Source organism: Musca autumnalis, unplaced genomic scaffold (assembly GCF_047663935.1).
Source record: "Musca autumnalis isolate F117 unplaced genomic scaffold, ASM4766393v1 scaffold_5, whole genome shotgun sequence".
NCBI classification, from domain to species: domain Eukaryota; kingdom Metazoa; phylum Arthropoda; class Insecta; order Diptera; family Muscidae; genus Musca; species Musca autumnalis.
In genome coordinates this window covers 165,089,789-165,104,631 of record NW_027412088.1, presented here as the reverse complement: position 1 = coordinate 165,104,631, position 14,843 = coordinate 165,089,789, and the positions used below count along the sequence as shown (strand labels likewise).

General features: G+C 35.6%; 3 non-coding genes across 3 annotated transcripts; all 3 read left to right on the top strand.

The window, feature by feature from the left end:
• The first annotated feature begins 12,254 nt into the window (after positions 1 to 12,254).
• Positions 12,255 to 12,326, top strand: TRNAD-GUC (transfer RNA aspartic acid (anticodon GUC)). Its single transcript has one exon. It is a non-coding gene; the product is annotated as a tRNA-Asp (tRNA).
• A 709-nt stretch (positions 12,327 to 13,035) lies between these two features.
• TRNAD-GUC (transfer RNA aspartic acid (anticodon GUC)) lies at positions 13,036 to 13,107 on the top strand. The gene has a single exon. It is a non-coding gene; the product is annotated as a tRNA-Asp (tRNA).
• A 540-nt stretch (positions 13,108 to 13,647) lies between these two features.
• TRNAD-GUC (transfer RNA aspartic acid (anticodon GUC)) lies at positions 13,648 to 13,719 on the top strand. Its single transcript has one exon. It is a non-coding gene; the product is annotated as a tRNA-Asp (tRNA).
• The last annotated feature ends 1,124 nt before the right edge of the window (positions 13,720 to 14,843 follow it).

Sequence of the window (14,843 nt, the reverse complement as noted above, 5' to 3'; positions counted from 1 at the left end):
AAAATCGTTGACCACGCCTTTTTTCCTTCTGTGCTTGAATCAAATGAAGTCGTTGGATCCCCAGTCAAGGCTGTACGGCGCATGACCCATCAATTTCACGCTTTGTCCGGTCAACCAGACGCTGGTTGGAATCGATGTGTGAGAGCTCGCATTGCCATGATGCAGAACGATTCGTCTTCTCTTGTTCGTTTGTCCAATTCCTCAGGCGACTTCAGACAAACAAATTGTGGTGTAACACTCAGAAATAACCGTCCTATACTTCTCATGCCGGTCAATTTTGCCGAAGAAACAGGCGACCAGTTGCTTCGAATGTCTTCTTCAATGAACCACTTTCGTTGGAATTTGGCTCGCTTTCGAAGACCCAAACGGTCGATTACTTTTTTGTTTCGGGTTCCTAAGCATAGATCAAAGATTCGCCGTCTGAGAAGATCTTATAAATTTCGTTTGAAGAACCGCGATAGTTTTTGTTCACAATTTCTTTGCACAAATCCTCAAGAGCCACTTTTTGAGCGATTGACCAATTTTGCTGGATCCAGCGAGAAAAATCCATTTTTGCGGCCGGGTGTTCATGCTATATCAAATGTTAGTTGGTGGAAGAAATGCCCAATGATGCCTCTATCTCACGGTATTTAACGTGGCGATCTTGCACTATCCGTTCACGACGAATTTTCACAAGCAAATTCCATTTTTTTTGCAAAAAAAAAGTTTTTCAAGTCGCTGTAAACAACACTACACATGATCGTATGTCAAACTGTCCTGAGTGCGTTTATTCTAAAAAATGTCAAACTTTCCAATAGAAATGTCAAATGGCGTGATTAAGGAATTTATCGAACAGCCCCCGTATACAATTATGGAAATTTTTACTCTATGAGGAATATCTTTGGCCCTAGTAGGAGATTCAGGACGAAATTTAACATTTTATTAGAATCCCATACCAAATGATATGATTTAGTTACAAACATCTCAGAGATATGGCCTAATCAAGAAAGGCGTCAATATAAATAAAAATCAATGTAAATTTTTGGACAGATATCTTAGTGAAATGACTTGATTTCGAAAAAGTGGATATTTGTCTATACAATGATGTATAACACTGTGAACAGAAATTTTGGGGCAGAGATAATTCCTTTCGGGGATAAAAGCCCTTGGTGAGTATATTAAGAATCCCGAAGGACAGATCCGTGAATTGAACTTCCGAGTTATGGCGTGATTAAATTTCTGCTGAAGACCCTGTAAGGCATCTGAAATTATTGTTATATATACACAAAAGAACCGTTAAAAAAGGAGACAAAATCGATTAGTTGCCAAAGAGAGCCGTACCTAAAATTTCCTGAGCGACATTTTTGCAGAACATTTCGAAGCTGAAAAACGTTATCTCGTGGTACTTTTATAGCGATTCTGAAAATAAGGGACGAAAATAACATTGAAGGAAGCGAGTTAGAAGGTCGAAATGCTCTACGAAAATAATCCTCATTCGATTTGACTGAAGACATGCCACCTCATAAATGAGCTAAAACAACAGTTAAGAAATATTCAGCAGAAATTTAATCACGCCATAATTTGGAAGTTCTACTCACGGCGGATCTGTGCTTCGGGATTCTTAATATACTCACCAAGAGCTTTCATCCCCAAAAGGAATAATCTCTGCCCTAGAGATTCACCTCCATTTTGTGTCACAATGTAATCTAAAAACTAAAAATGTTTCACAAAATTTTCAAAACGTTGCATTTTCATATGATCTCGGCTGTACGGTGATAGTTGATCTCATTAGGTCATATTTTTTACCGTAACCGAATATCGCAATGTAAATTGAAGTGTTTAAAAGAGCTGATCGTTCGATTAAATAATAAAAAATTCAAATTCTTTGGACTCACATATTTCTTACCTTCCACCATAGTATGGAGGGTATATTCAGTTTGTTTTTCCGTTTTAACGCATTGAAATAATCATTTGCGACCCTATAAAGTATACATGAGACGCTCAAGGCCTAGGTACATAAGAAGCAGCCTTGCTGGCTTCTGATAAAATAATAAAACAGAAAATGGAAATTTAGTCCGAAATTTGTTCGGCCTTCTTTATTCTTTTATTTTTATTATGTCAGAAATGAAGCAGGTAAGCAGGCGAGGCAGTTTATGTACCCAGGTCAGCGCCAAAACGGCCTAACCCACATGCCCAAAAAATCAAACTGACTATAAAGATCTAACCGTAATCTTTGAAATAAATATTCTTGATTGTTAAGAAGGTTTAGCAATATCCGTCCATTCGTCCGTTGTAATCACACTATCTTTCGAATGAGTCGAACTACAATGCTGAAATTTTGTACACATATGTTTTTGGTATGAACTTAGATCAAGTGTGTAGATGGGCTATATCAGTCCACGTTTTGGTATTGAACCCAATATAACTGTACCGCCCGATTTCAGATATTTTAACGTTTTTTGACGCATTTTCAGAATTAGATGTAATTTGACATTTAGGGTTCCCAGTGACCATAGCCCCCATATGACGGTACCGCCCAATTTCCGGAATTTTGACTTTTTTAGTTATATTTTCTGGCCGAATTAGCAAAAATTTGGCATTTACGATTCTCATTGATCAAGAAACTTCTACACCAAAAATGATGGTCATATATTTACGTTTTGGTTTAGCCCCCATAACGCCCGATTTCAGCTATTTTGCCATTTTAAGATACATTTTCAAAAGGACTTAGCTATAATTTGACATTTAGGGTTCCAGTGACCAAAAAACTTCTCCACCAGAAATTATGGACATAGGTCCACGTTTTCTAATAGCATCTATATAACTAAACAACCCGATTTCAGGTATTTGAACGGTTTTAGCAAAAATTTCTGGCCGAATTAGCTATAATTTTGCATTTAAGGTTTCTAGTGGTCAAGTAACTTCTCCACCTAAAATTGTGGCCATAGGTACTTTCATAATAGGAAGAAAGCTAATAATTCTATATTAGCTCAGGGTATTTCTTGGTGGAGGTTGGAGATGGGCATAAACTAAAAAGACTTTTTTTATGAAGCTCTAAAACACTTCAAATCATGCTTGATCCTGCTCAGATTTTTTTTGTTCCCAGTAGACATCCACCAAAAATTATCAACATAGGCTCTGGTATAGCCTCCATATAACGGTACACCCGTTTTTATGTATTTTGAGGATTGGCCGAACTACCTACCGAACTTTGACATTTCTAGTGCTCACAAAATTTCTTCACTAATAATTGTCAATATTTGAGGCTCTATCCGTAATTTGACATTTGAGGTTTCTCGTAGTCAAAAAACTTATCTACCAAAAATTGTCAACATTTGTTCATGTATAAGTATGTATGTATATCCCCCATATAACGGCACCTTCCGAATGTTGGTATTTTGAGGGTTTTAGCTATTTTTTTATGACCAAACTACCGTAATTTCACATTTGAGATTCCCAGCAGTCAAGAAACTTCTCCACAAAAAATTGTCGACATAGGTCCATGTTTCTGTATAGCCCCCATATATTGGTACCTCCCGATTTTCGGTAGTTTGAGGATGTAAGCTACCTGTTATTTGATATTTAAAGTCCTTAGTGGGCGCAAAACTTCTTCACTTCAAATTGTCAACCTAGGTCCATATAACAGTACCTCCGAATTTTAGGAATTTTGAGGAATTTATCTGCTTTTTTGTACGAACTATGCATAATTTGACATTCCCAGTGGTCACAAAACTCCGCCACCAAAATTTTCAACATAGGTACATGTTCTGGTGCAGTCTCCATCAGGGACGTACGCAGGATTTCATTTCGGGGGGGGCCCAGCTTGACCAAAAATCATGAAAATTAAAAATGTTATGTATCGTTACTTAAAGCTATTTAAAAGGGTTTTTGATGACTTTATTCACGAGGGGCACTAAAAACCTTCTGGACTAGGCAACACGTAGTGTCGGCAGGCGTCATTTGAAATTTTTTTTTTTTTTGGAAAGTTTGTCAGTTTTTAGCCTCAGCATACTCTGGACAGTTTGACATACGACCATGTGTTGTGTTGTTGAGGCTATTCGCATAAGTTTTAAAAATATCGTCACTAATATGGATTTTGGAAATCCTTTTGGTGAAAGAACTTCCATGCAAAAAGTGCGAATATGTCGAATAGATGTTTGGAGGATGTAAACATTTTGACTTGAAGAAATTACACACTAATTTCAGTGCCATTAAAAAAGTCTTGTATTATTGTTAGAAAATAATATTCTTTAATTGCTTAAAAACACCAAAGCTTTACTATTTTACCAGAAGCGATAGACTCAATGAAAGCCAACATAAAATTCTGAAAGTTACATTAAAAAAATTATCAGGAGCTGGGCGATGCAATCGAAAAAAACCTTTTAAACAAACTCAGCAACCTTTTTGTTATATCCTGAAAAATAGGTTGAGTCGAAAAACTCCATCTGATACATCAATGGTTTCCAACAACCAATCACTTCCGAAAACTAAAAATTTTTGATTTCTGGAAAACAAGAAAAAGTAGCAGTCGGGTTTGTCTACATATATAGACATATAGAATACCGACTACATAGCCAATTTTTGTTCTGTAAATTGTAAAGCCAGGAAGTTTCCGAAATTCGTCTCCATTTTTGGACGTATAAATTTTCCGACAATAACTTCGAAATATTTCGGGTGTACAGCTTCTCTATTATTGGCGTTACCCAGCAAAATTTATTTGAAGTTGTTCTATGTGAAGTAGTGATTGAATAGCTTTTTTAGAAGCAGTCTACGTAGAGTCATTAAAAATGCATTCCGGTCTTCACATTTTGACAATGTCGGATTTGAATCCATTTCATAAAATTTTCACATTTTAGCACTGTTTACATTTATAATAACTTTTTACAAAGAAAATTCTCATGAACACAAGAAGCGATTTATTTCATGGTATTTTAATTACTCAGGAAAATACTTGTATCCAAAAAGATAATTATAGGTGCAAGAATATCAGACTGCATATTTGTTTGTAGCCAAACAAATGGTTAAATCGTGAGTGCAAATAACTATGTCTTTTTAAGTGAAAGAAGTCATGATTTTTACAAGGGCATGGTGCAGCTAGGATGCAATCAATTTTAGATGTTTATCACTTATTTTGCATGATTCTATGCAAGAAGCGTTTTTAGATGTTTTTGGGTATTTTTAAGCAATAAAAGCTAACTTTTTAGAATAAAATTATTTGATTTTTATTTGCACTCAGTCGCTTTTTAAAATGATTTATTTGAGATATTTCATTGTTTTATATTCATTATATTTCAATTTCATTAAGACTATCGAACTATTATCAAACTACTGTTTTTTCAAACAAAAGTTTTCTACAAAAAAACATGACTTTGTTAGTAATTTGAAAGAGACTAGAGAAAGAGGCCATAAATATTAATTAGAAGTTACCACAACTATTTTGAATACTCTTTTCCAAATGGCCCTGAGGTCTCAACTCAGTGAAAAATCCTCGCTTAATAGATTTTAACTTCTCCCATATCCTCAAAATGCATGCTTTCGAATAAATTAATCGAAAAATTAATTCAAAATACATTCCATGGAATGTATATTTATTCACTACAAAGAACTAATGCAAAATGTGTGCTTAAGAAGCAAATTAGACACTATCATCACTGCACCATGCACTTGTAAAAATCAAGACTTCTTGCACGTAAAAATATGTAGTCGGAAATCACTTGCACTCATGATTCAACTACTTCCTTGGCTACAAACATGTTGCTGGGTAACGTTTTGCATTTTTGTACAGACGATACCTGAAAGAATAGACTGATATAGTCCATTTTGGAAGTGGACCTAATTTTGGAAGTCAAACTAGTTGGTCGGCGTAAAATTTAGAGCTTTTGGACCAATCCTGATATAACCATTGACTCACCCACGAAAAATACAATATCGCTGTAAACAAGACCTCAAGTAAATCGATCTATATTCGAACCAGTAGGTCTCGAAAAAATCGAATTGGGCTTTGCTCAAGATTTTAGAGAAATAGTTTGAAGGGGGCAGGCAAAGTGTCCAAAATATTGCGAGATCCAAATTTTGGACAAAATCTGTAGATTTGTTCGAGAGTTACAATGCTTTGGAAAATTGCAGTCATGATATTGCTTTATAAAACGACGATACAGTCAGTGAATTGTCCCAATTTGAATTTCTATATCTCAAAAACAGTAAAACATAGGAAAATATCATAAGAGAACAAGAATTTTCACTTTAGTTCCATTTGGATAGGGCTTGTGGTTTCAGCAAAACGGTCAAAACCTGAAATACTCTAAAAATGCGTTTTTTTATTTTTTTCGTCTATGAACCCAGGTGTAAGCTTCATTCGTTTAAAGTTGTTTCAAGAGCACCCTGATATACAATACAAATAACAGCAGATTTTAATACAATACCAACTAACCAAAGTTTGATCATTTATTTCGTTTACGGTTGTTTTCAGCTACAAATACTGATAGGAAAAAATTCAGATGGGCATGCCATTTATAGCAGATATTATCAATTTATGATTCACAACAATAAATTGTTCTCCATTATTTTCTCCCACTATTTAGCAATGAGTTAATATAAAATAGGAATACAAAATATTGATTAAGGCAGTAAATCCATTTTCTAATTGGTTTTCGAGATATACTCCACGGAAAACCCTTGATACTCTTATGTCGTACATATTGCGAATAGACACTTCATTTTATGTACTTCTAATCCGCACGATAATGAATTTGTAGACCTTTTGAATACGAATTCCAAAACACGGGCATGGCATACGGAAGGAATTCAGTTTTACTGGAAGTTTCTCTCAAAGAGCGTATTCAAACAAAAAATTTTAAATATTTCTTCAGACAGCTTGTTGATAAAGTACATTTTCAGTACAGAACCTTCAGAACAATATCAGTTTTCATTTGAAATTTCAAAAACAAAAATTATTCTAGAGAAAAAATTTTAATAATTTGTTAAAGTAGCTCAAAAAATTTTGTCGGACCAAACCAATTCGGGGGGGGCCCGGGCCCCCCGTGCCCCCCCCCCCCCTGCGTACGTCCCTGAGTCTCCATAGGTACATACCTCCCGTTTTTACGTATTTAGTGCTCACAAAATTTCTTCGCTAATAATTGTCAACATTTGAGGCTATATCCGTAATTCGACATTTGATTGCAAACAGAATAATTAAATTAATATACCCTCCATAATAAAATGGGAAGAGGTAAAACTCATGTGCTTTTCATACAAAAGAAAGCGTCCATTAGCTTTAAGAATGTAAAGAAAGTTCATGGCATTCCGCGCTTAAAGGCACGAACAAAAATAGAAGTCTTTTGTAAGAACATTACCAATTATTGCAACAACTTTTATTTGTTGTGGTCTACCATGGCAATCGCAGATGAACCATATTCATTCTCTGCATGCGAATAAAGCAATTTTAATTTGATATCCTTTGTTAGGGAGATTAACCTTAACTGCATTCCTTTACAAAATCACAATGAATAGATTTCAATGACCGAGTTATGCCAGGCCTTTATTTATTCTTATGGATATAATAAAGATAGGATTCTCAAGCAACTACCGCAATAACTTAATTAAATAAAATAACTAGTTTTATCTTCATATAATTTGTGTTCTTCATGTTGCAGCGGCAGAATCTATCTCAAAAAATAATTGCATTATTATTTTATTATTTCAATTAATATTTTTTCTTGATACCAACTCCGTAATATAATGCAGTGTTTTACACTGCAACATGCTTTTCTGTTGCACAAAGCAGATAAACCTTTCAAGTGAAAATGCTAATATTAATGCAGATATGAATGCGGTTTTATGTTGTCCAACAATTCTATACATTATGCATTGCAAAAAAGAAACACATTTCAGGATATACCTTTACAGAGTTTGGTGGTAATATATCATACATACACAAACAAAAGGCTGTAACCTTGTCACACACCAAAAATACGCAAACGTGAAAACCCACCATGGTTTTACATTTGTATCATATAATAGATTCATTTACGGTTTTACACTGGGGACACATTCTGGCATGCAGAATTTAATGTCATTTGCCACAAATATTGGATAGCATTTTGTTTTTATTTTTTTATCTACATACATATCCTTGACAAACATTTTGATGCAAACACGTGTGTTGGTTTTTTCCATAACGGATATGATGTCACATTATAATAAATTATTTAAATATTTGGTTAAAAACAATCAGTCATGTGTTAATATTAAATGAAGACATGTATCCCAGAGGAGTAGCAGCAGTGGGCAATGGTAATACATATTTGTTTACGTTTGTTCAAGCAATAATGAAATTGCATACTGTGGAATATAAAAAGAACATTATTTTGTATGTGGTAGTATTACCTGTAGCAAAAATAGGTTTCCTTCTATAGACGGGTGGTTCTATTCTATGGATATAACTGCACTTTAAAAGTGATCTATGTCTTTCTCTCTATCTTTGTAGTATGCTATTGTAATTTATATTACGAATGGTTTAGATCCATCTCTGATCGACATCGAAGTGCACAGTGGTCTGCAGTTGTATATTCCATTTGTAATGCATTTGGTTTGAAGCTTTGGTTCACAATTCTAAAATAAAGTTATTCCTCATACAGATCATATGTGGCGTCATCGGTATTCTTTGCAAAATATGGAAAAAATATTTACAATTTTCCGAATTGAGCTTTTGTATCCTCTGGTAACAAACAATATTCAATTACAGCAACCGCGGTTAGAAAACTCTTAAAATACCGAAAAGCGGTAGGAACCGTTCTATGGGGGCTAAATGAAGAAGGCGTGGACCTATTTCAGATGGAAAGTTTTATACCTCCAACGTAAACTAAATACCAAATTTCAGCCATTTGGTGGATACTGAGGCAACAACCTTCAAAATACCTATAATCGGGAGGTACCGTTCTATGGGGGCTATATCAAAACGTGGACCTATACCGACAAATATCAGGTGGAAAGTCTTCAACCCCCAACGAAGACTAAATACCATATTTCAGCCATTTCGATCCGAAAACCGGAGGTACAGTTCTATGGGGTCTATATGATGGCGTGGACCTACATATACCGACAAATTTCAGGTGGAAAGTCTTCAACCCCCAAATGCCAAAACCTACTTACTTACTTAGCTAGCCCATTACAGAACATTTGTTCCATAGGCCGAACTAAGAAAAAATCTCCAATTTTCTCTTTTTGTTGCTTCACACTCTGGAATACCGTGCCTTTTCATCTCTTCATCCACTTGTTTGCGTCATCTATTCCTTGGCCTGCCAATTCTGCGTGCACCGCCATGTGGCTCGAATTTATACGCCTTTTAAGCGGGTTCATAATCGCTCATTCTTATTATATGGCCTAGCCAACGCAATCGCTGCATCTCGATACGTTTAATAATATTGATGTCGTTGTATAGCAGATACAGCTCGTGGTTCATGAGACGCACAATGGTTCAGGAATCGATTTTCCTGGCCAAAAATCAAAATTTTGTTTTGTCAAAGATATTTAATTTCTATATGGGATTCGATAGTAAACATATTGAAACTAAGGAAACCAAACAATTAGGCCCAAATATTGGAAGGTGTGGGCGTGGCGTGCACCTAAAGACGAGCATTTTCCCCATTTTTGGGAAATACGTCATTTTTGCAAATTTCTGGAGAAAGACTAAGCTATTTCTCTGAAACTATAACAGTTATTGTGTTCATTGTTTTTTTATGAGGTTGGTAGGATTGTGGCCTTTAAGAATCGTTTTAGTAAATTACCGTAGCGTTTACACAACATGATCTATTTTATTTTTCCTCGGGTACTAAATTTTATGAAATTCCAAATTTAGTGGAAAGTCTCCTCTTCCAGCCCATATATACTTTTGTACCCGTCCCGTTCCGTCCGTTCAACACTTTTTTCAATTTATTGAAATTACATGGGTAAAAATGTGTGTTTTTCTATACTGTTTCCATATGAATTACAGTTTTTTGACACAAATTACAACTTTTTTGAGTATATGAGTTTTTATACGAGTTATATAAGTTTTATTAAAACCCAAGGAGAATTTTTTTAATTTTTGAAAAAATTTAAATTTTTTTTTGTATTTTTTTTACAAATTTAAAAAAAAAATTTTGGACATTTTTTCGAATTTTTCTTTTAGTTTTTTTGGTAATTATTTTGTTTATTTGTTGGTGTTTGACCATCTTTGATACATAGGAAGATATAAAAACCACAAAAACACTCATATTTTGATGAAAAATAGTTAAAAAAATCAAAAGTTTAACTTTGACCTTGAATTTCTCTGCAACTACCAGTCCGAACTTGACCGCTTATAATTCGTCTGAAAGCTGATTGTGTTATCTGTCTAACAAAAAATATAATATGAATATATCTCTATCCGTTCAAAAGTTACAGAATTTTGGCCAGGAAAAAACGATTCTGAACCACTGTGCGACGTCGATATTCACCGTCAGCGTAGATTGGTCCGTAGATCTTTCGAAGCATTTTCTCTAAAACACACCAAGCACTGCCATGTCTGTTTGCGCAAGTACCCAGGCTTCGGAGCCATACATCAGCACGGGTAGTATCAGTGTTTTGTAAAGCGTTATTTTTGTTTGACGAAATGTGGCTTTGTTTTTAAACTGTTTACTTAAACCAAAGTAGCATCTGTTGGCCAATACAATTCTTCTTTTTATTTCACACAACAGATTCTCCTTCGACCTACATAAAGGTATCAGTTACTTCTTTTACTGATCATCCCATGATGTCTATATCATCAGCACAAGCACGTAACATGTGGCTATTGGTGTAGATTGTGCCACTTCTTTTGACGTTTGCCTCTCGTATAACCTTTTCAGAAGAATGTTGAAGAGATCACACGAAAGGCTGTCTCCTTGTCTGAAACCTCTTTTGGTACAAAACTCTTCGGAGAGGTTCTTTCCTATTTTAACTGGAGATCTCGTGTCAGTTAAACTCATTTTACAAAGCCGGATGAGCTTTGCGGGGATACCAAATTCAGACATGGCTTGGAATACCTCTGAACGCAGCGGGCTGTCGAAGGCTGCTTTATAAAAGGTGGTAGGTGTCGCTCTGCATCTCTTGGGTCTTCTCCAGGATTTGCCGTAGGGTAAATATCTGGTCAATGGTGGACTTGCCAGGTCTAAAGCCGCATTGGTATGGTCCAATTATCTCGTTTACCATAGGCTTTAGTCGTTCGCACAATATCCCTGACACGTAGGCAATAGGGTGTAGAATTATGCCCCTATAGTTAGAGCATGCAGTCTTATGTCCTTTCTTGTGGACGGAGCTCAGGATACTCAAGTTCCAATCGTCGGGTACTCGTTCTTCCTGCCAGATAATGCTAACTACCTGATGAATACACCGTATCAGCGTGTCGCTCCGGTTTTGAACAGCTCGGCTGGTAAGCCATCGGCTCCTGCTGCCTTATTATTCCTCAGCCGATTTATTGCTGCCTTTACCTCATCTTCTGGGAGTGGGTCTGTGGTATCTTCACAATACCGAAAATCGAGATAAAGCCCATTTTCAATACCAAACATCGGGAGGTTCCGTTATATGGGAGCTATACCAAAACATGGGCATGTGTTGACAATATTTAGTGGAGAAGTTTTGTGAAAACTTGGAACCTAAAACATACATTATTTCAATTTGGCACATTTTTAATCATACCAAAGTGTATATTAGAGTGTCCTAATTTTTTGAACGATGAAACAATTTGCTGTTGTATATTCACACATTTTTGTAGTGGTTTTTTTGGACATACCTTTTGAGGGTATAACTAACAAACACGAAGTATCCTCAATAGTATAGTGGTTAGTATCCCCGCCTGTCACGCGGGAGACCGGGGTTCAATTCCCCGTCGGGGAGAAAAACTTTCTTTTAGCTAAATTTGCTTGGACTTGCCTAAAGCGGCAATTGGAAAGTTTCCTCACACACAAAAATAATATTCGTCGATCCATTGGTTTTCGAGCTATGGTGGGCGGCACTTTATACAAAAAAGGTTTTGTAGGCTTTATCCTAAAAATATGCAGTATTTTTAAACAGAATCTTATCAAAGGTAGCTCAAAATGTGCCTTTCCACGTGTGATAAAATATTGTTTTTTTTTTTTGTTTTTGGAAATTTGTTTTTCGGTTACACAACTTGGGTTAACTCTAGACTGAACGCAATGATTTTGTGCTTTTTGGTCCTTCGATCCACATATAATTTATAAATAACTAAAATGATCGTATTAAAACAGACCTGTTCGTCATCCTCGATAGTATAGTGGTTAGTATCCCCGCCTGTCACGCGGGAGACCGGGGTTCAATTCCCCGTCGGGGAGAAAAGTACACTTTTAGCTAAATTTGCTTGGACTTACCTAAAAGCGGCAATGGAAGTTTCCCACATAAATAATATGTATATATGTGGGTTAATAATAAAATAATATTCGTCGGCCATTTGTGTGTTCGAGCTATATGGTGGGCACTTTATATAAAAAAGGTTTTGTAGGCTTTGACATACATAAAAATGCTCACTTTCACATGAAAAAAGATTGTAATCTTTGTTGGAAAATATTTTTTGGGCTGCAAAATTTAATTTAATCCAAGATCAAGAATCCATAGTCTGGTTGTGTTTGTTTACCGAACGCATTGATTTTGTGGTTTTTGGTCCTTCGATCCACATATTATTCTGTAAACAACTAAAACAATCGTTTTAAAAAAGCTTCGTTAGTCATCCTCGATAGTATAGTGGTTAGTATCCCCGCCTGTCACGCGAGAGACCGGGGTTCAATTCCCCGTCGGGGAGAATTTGGCTTAATTTTTTCTTTGTAATAACCACAAATAGTTAAAGTTATCATCATTAAAATTGTACCCTGTGGAATCTATTCATGATACCTTAAATTAAACATAAAATAAAATACTCTTGCTTTCTAACAGCGGAAACTAGGAACATTTATTCCGTTTTATTTTACAGTAATTGAGAATTTTTACATTTTATGTAAAACTACACTGAGGTTCAGCATTTTGTGAAATTAACGAGAAACCCCAACATCCTCGATAGTATAGTGGTTAGTATCCCCGCCTGTCACGCGGGAGACCGGGGTTCAATTCCCCGTCGGGGAGATACGATACATTTTTTACATTTTCATTTTATATTTATTCTCCTTTTCATACAATGCTTGTAATTCGCAGATACATTTTTATTTTGTCTTATTGTTCTCCCAAATACTGTTTGTAACAATTCGCCTTTATATACATGTTTTTTACTTTAAATGGGGGGTTTTTATAATCACTTGTTTTCTTTTTATCCTCTTTGCCATACCTTGCTGCTTTACTCTTTTCCGTTCGAGTGCCATAAAGAACACCATACATTGTGTTCTTCTTCACAGTGAATTTTTATAGGGGTTGTTTCTGTGCCTATACATTTCTATATGCTTGAATGATGAACTTTGTTGGGGTATTTTAAAAATAACTGGTAGGCTGTTTGTTTTTGAAGGCTGGTCGCTGCCAGGCAGGCAGGCATACAAATAAATACAGACAAACATACATACATATATATTTTAATGAATAGAATTTCTTTTTTAAAATTTAGAGGGTTGTTTTTTTAGATTTTTATGGTGTTTTTGCAGGATATCAGAATGATTAAAAGTATAAAGGATAACATCCTCGATAGTATAGTGGTTAGTATCCCCGCCTGTCACGCGGGAGACCGGGGTTCAATTCCCCGTCGGGGAGAATATGGTGATTTTTGTGCACTTACTTTTTTCGTAAAAAATTTAGATTTTGAAAATATTTGTTTTAGGGAAGTTTCTCAAAAATATGGCATTTTAAGAGGAGTTTTAGAATTCTCATAGGTAAAACGTATTTTTTAATAGATTATCGGCCGTTATTATAAGTTACCTTTTGCGAACGGTTGTATTTTAAAAGGCAAAATTACTGCATTTGGAAAATATAAATTTTACACTTAGTCATTAATAATAACATTAAGATAACCAGAAGTCTATAAATCTTTTCGAAAAATCAAACAAATAATAAAAATATCAATAGACTTTGCCGGCAGTTAAATACACGCAGCCATATCTTAAATGTCCAATGAATAGATCCCTTAATTAAAAAGAGAGATTTTTTGGTCACCGTAGTACTTTTTGGAGCTTTTGGGTCATTATGTCAGGAAGCACGGACTTGCCCAGTTATAAGGATCACTAAGAGTACCTTTGGTTATAATTTCAAAACTATCCTCGAACAGCCCTTAAACTCCATTTAAACGAAAATTTTGAACTTTTGTGAGGGAAAGTGTTGTCCGATATACAACTTTTTTGAATTGCATTTACGTTAGGAAGAAATTTTACGATTTGCAAGGTTTCCATCAAATCGTATACTGAATGCGTAAGTTACCGTGCCTATCAGACACTTACGTTTAGGCCGGCATCAGCTTTAGCTTTTGGGGCCTTATATCAGGAAGTATAAATTTACCAGCAAAAAATTGTACAGTAGTAAAAGGGGCCGCAAGGACAACCTTTTGTAAAAATGTTCAAAACGATCCATGACATGTCTTTAAACTGTACATTTGAAAAATCGGTGGATCCGTTCGAGAATTTTCGTGCGCACCAGCCAGCCAGACGGACTGCCAGGGCTATACATAATAAACACAGGGCTAAACAATAGGCCAGGGCGATTTGTATGGAAGGAAAAACCCTTAATGGGCCCTTTGCGTTTCTTGTTCCTGGGATTGAACTGAGCAAAAAAGTCTACTAGACCATACGTCTATCGAGCCTCCCGATTTTGACTTTAAGTTTTTTATCCACGTTTTTTGGACATTTTGGCATATAACAGCCAAACCATTGAGATTTTCGATCGAA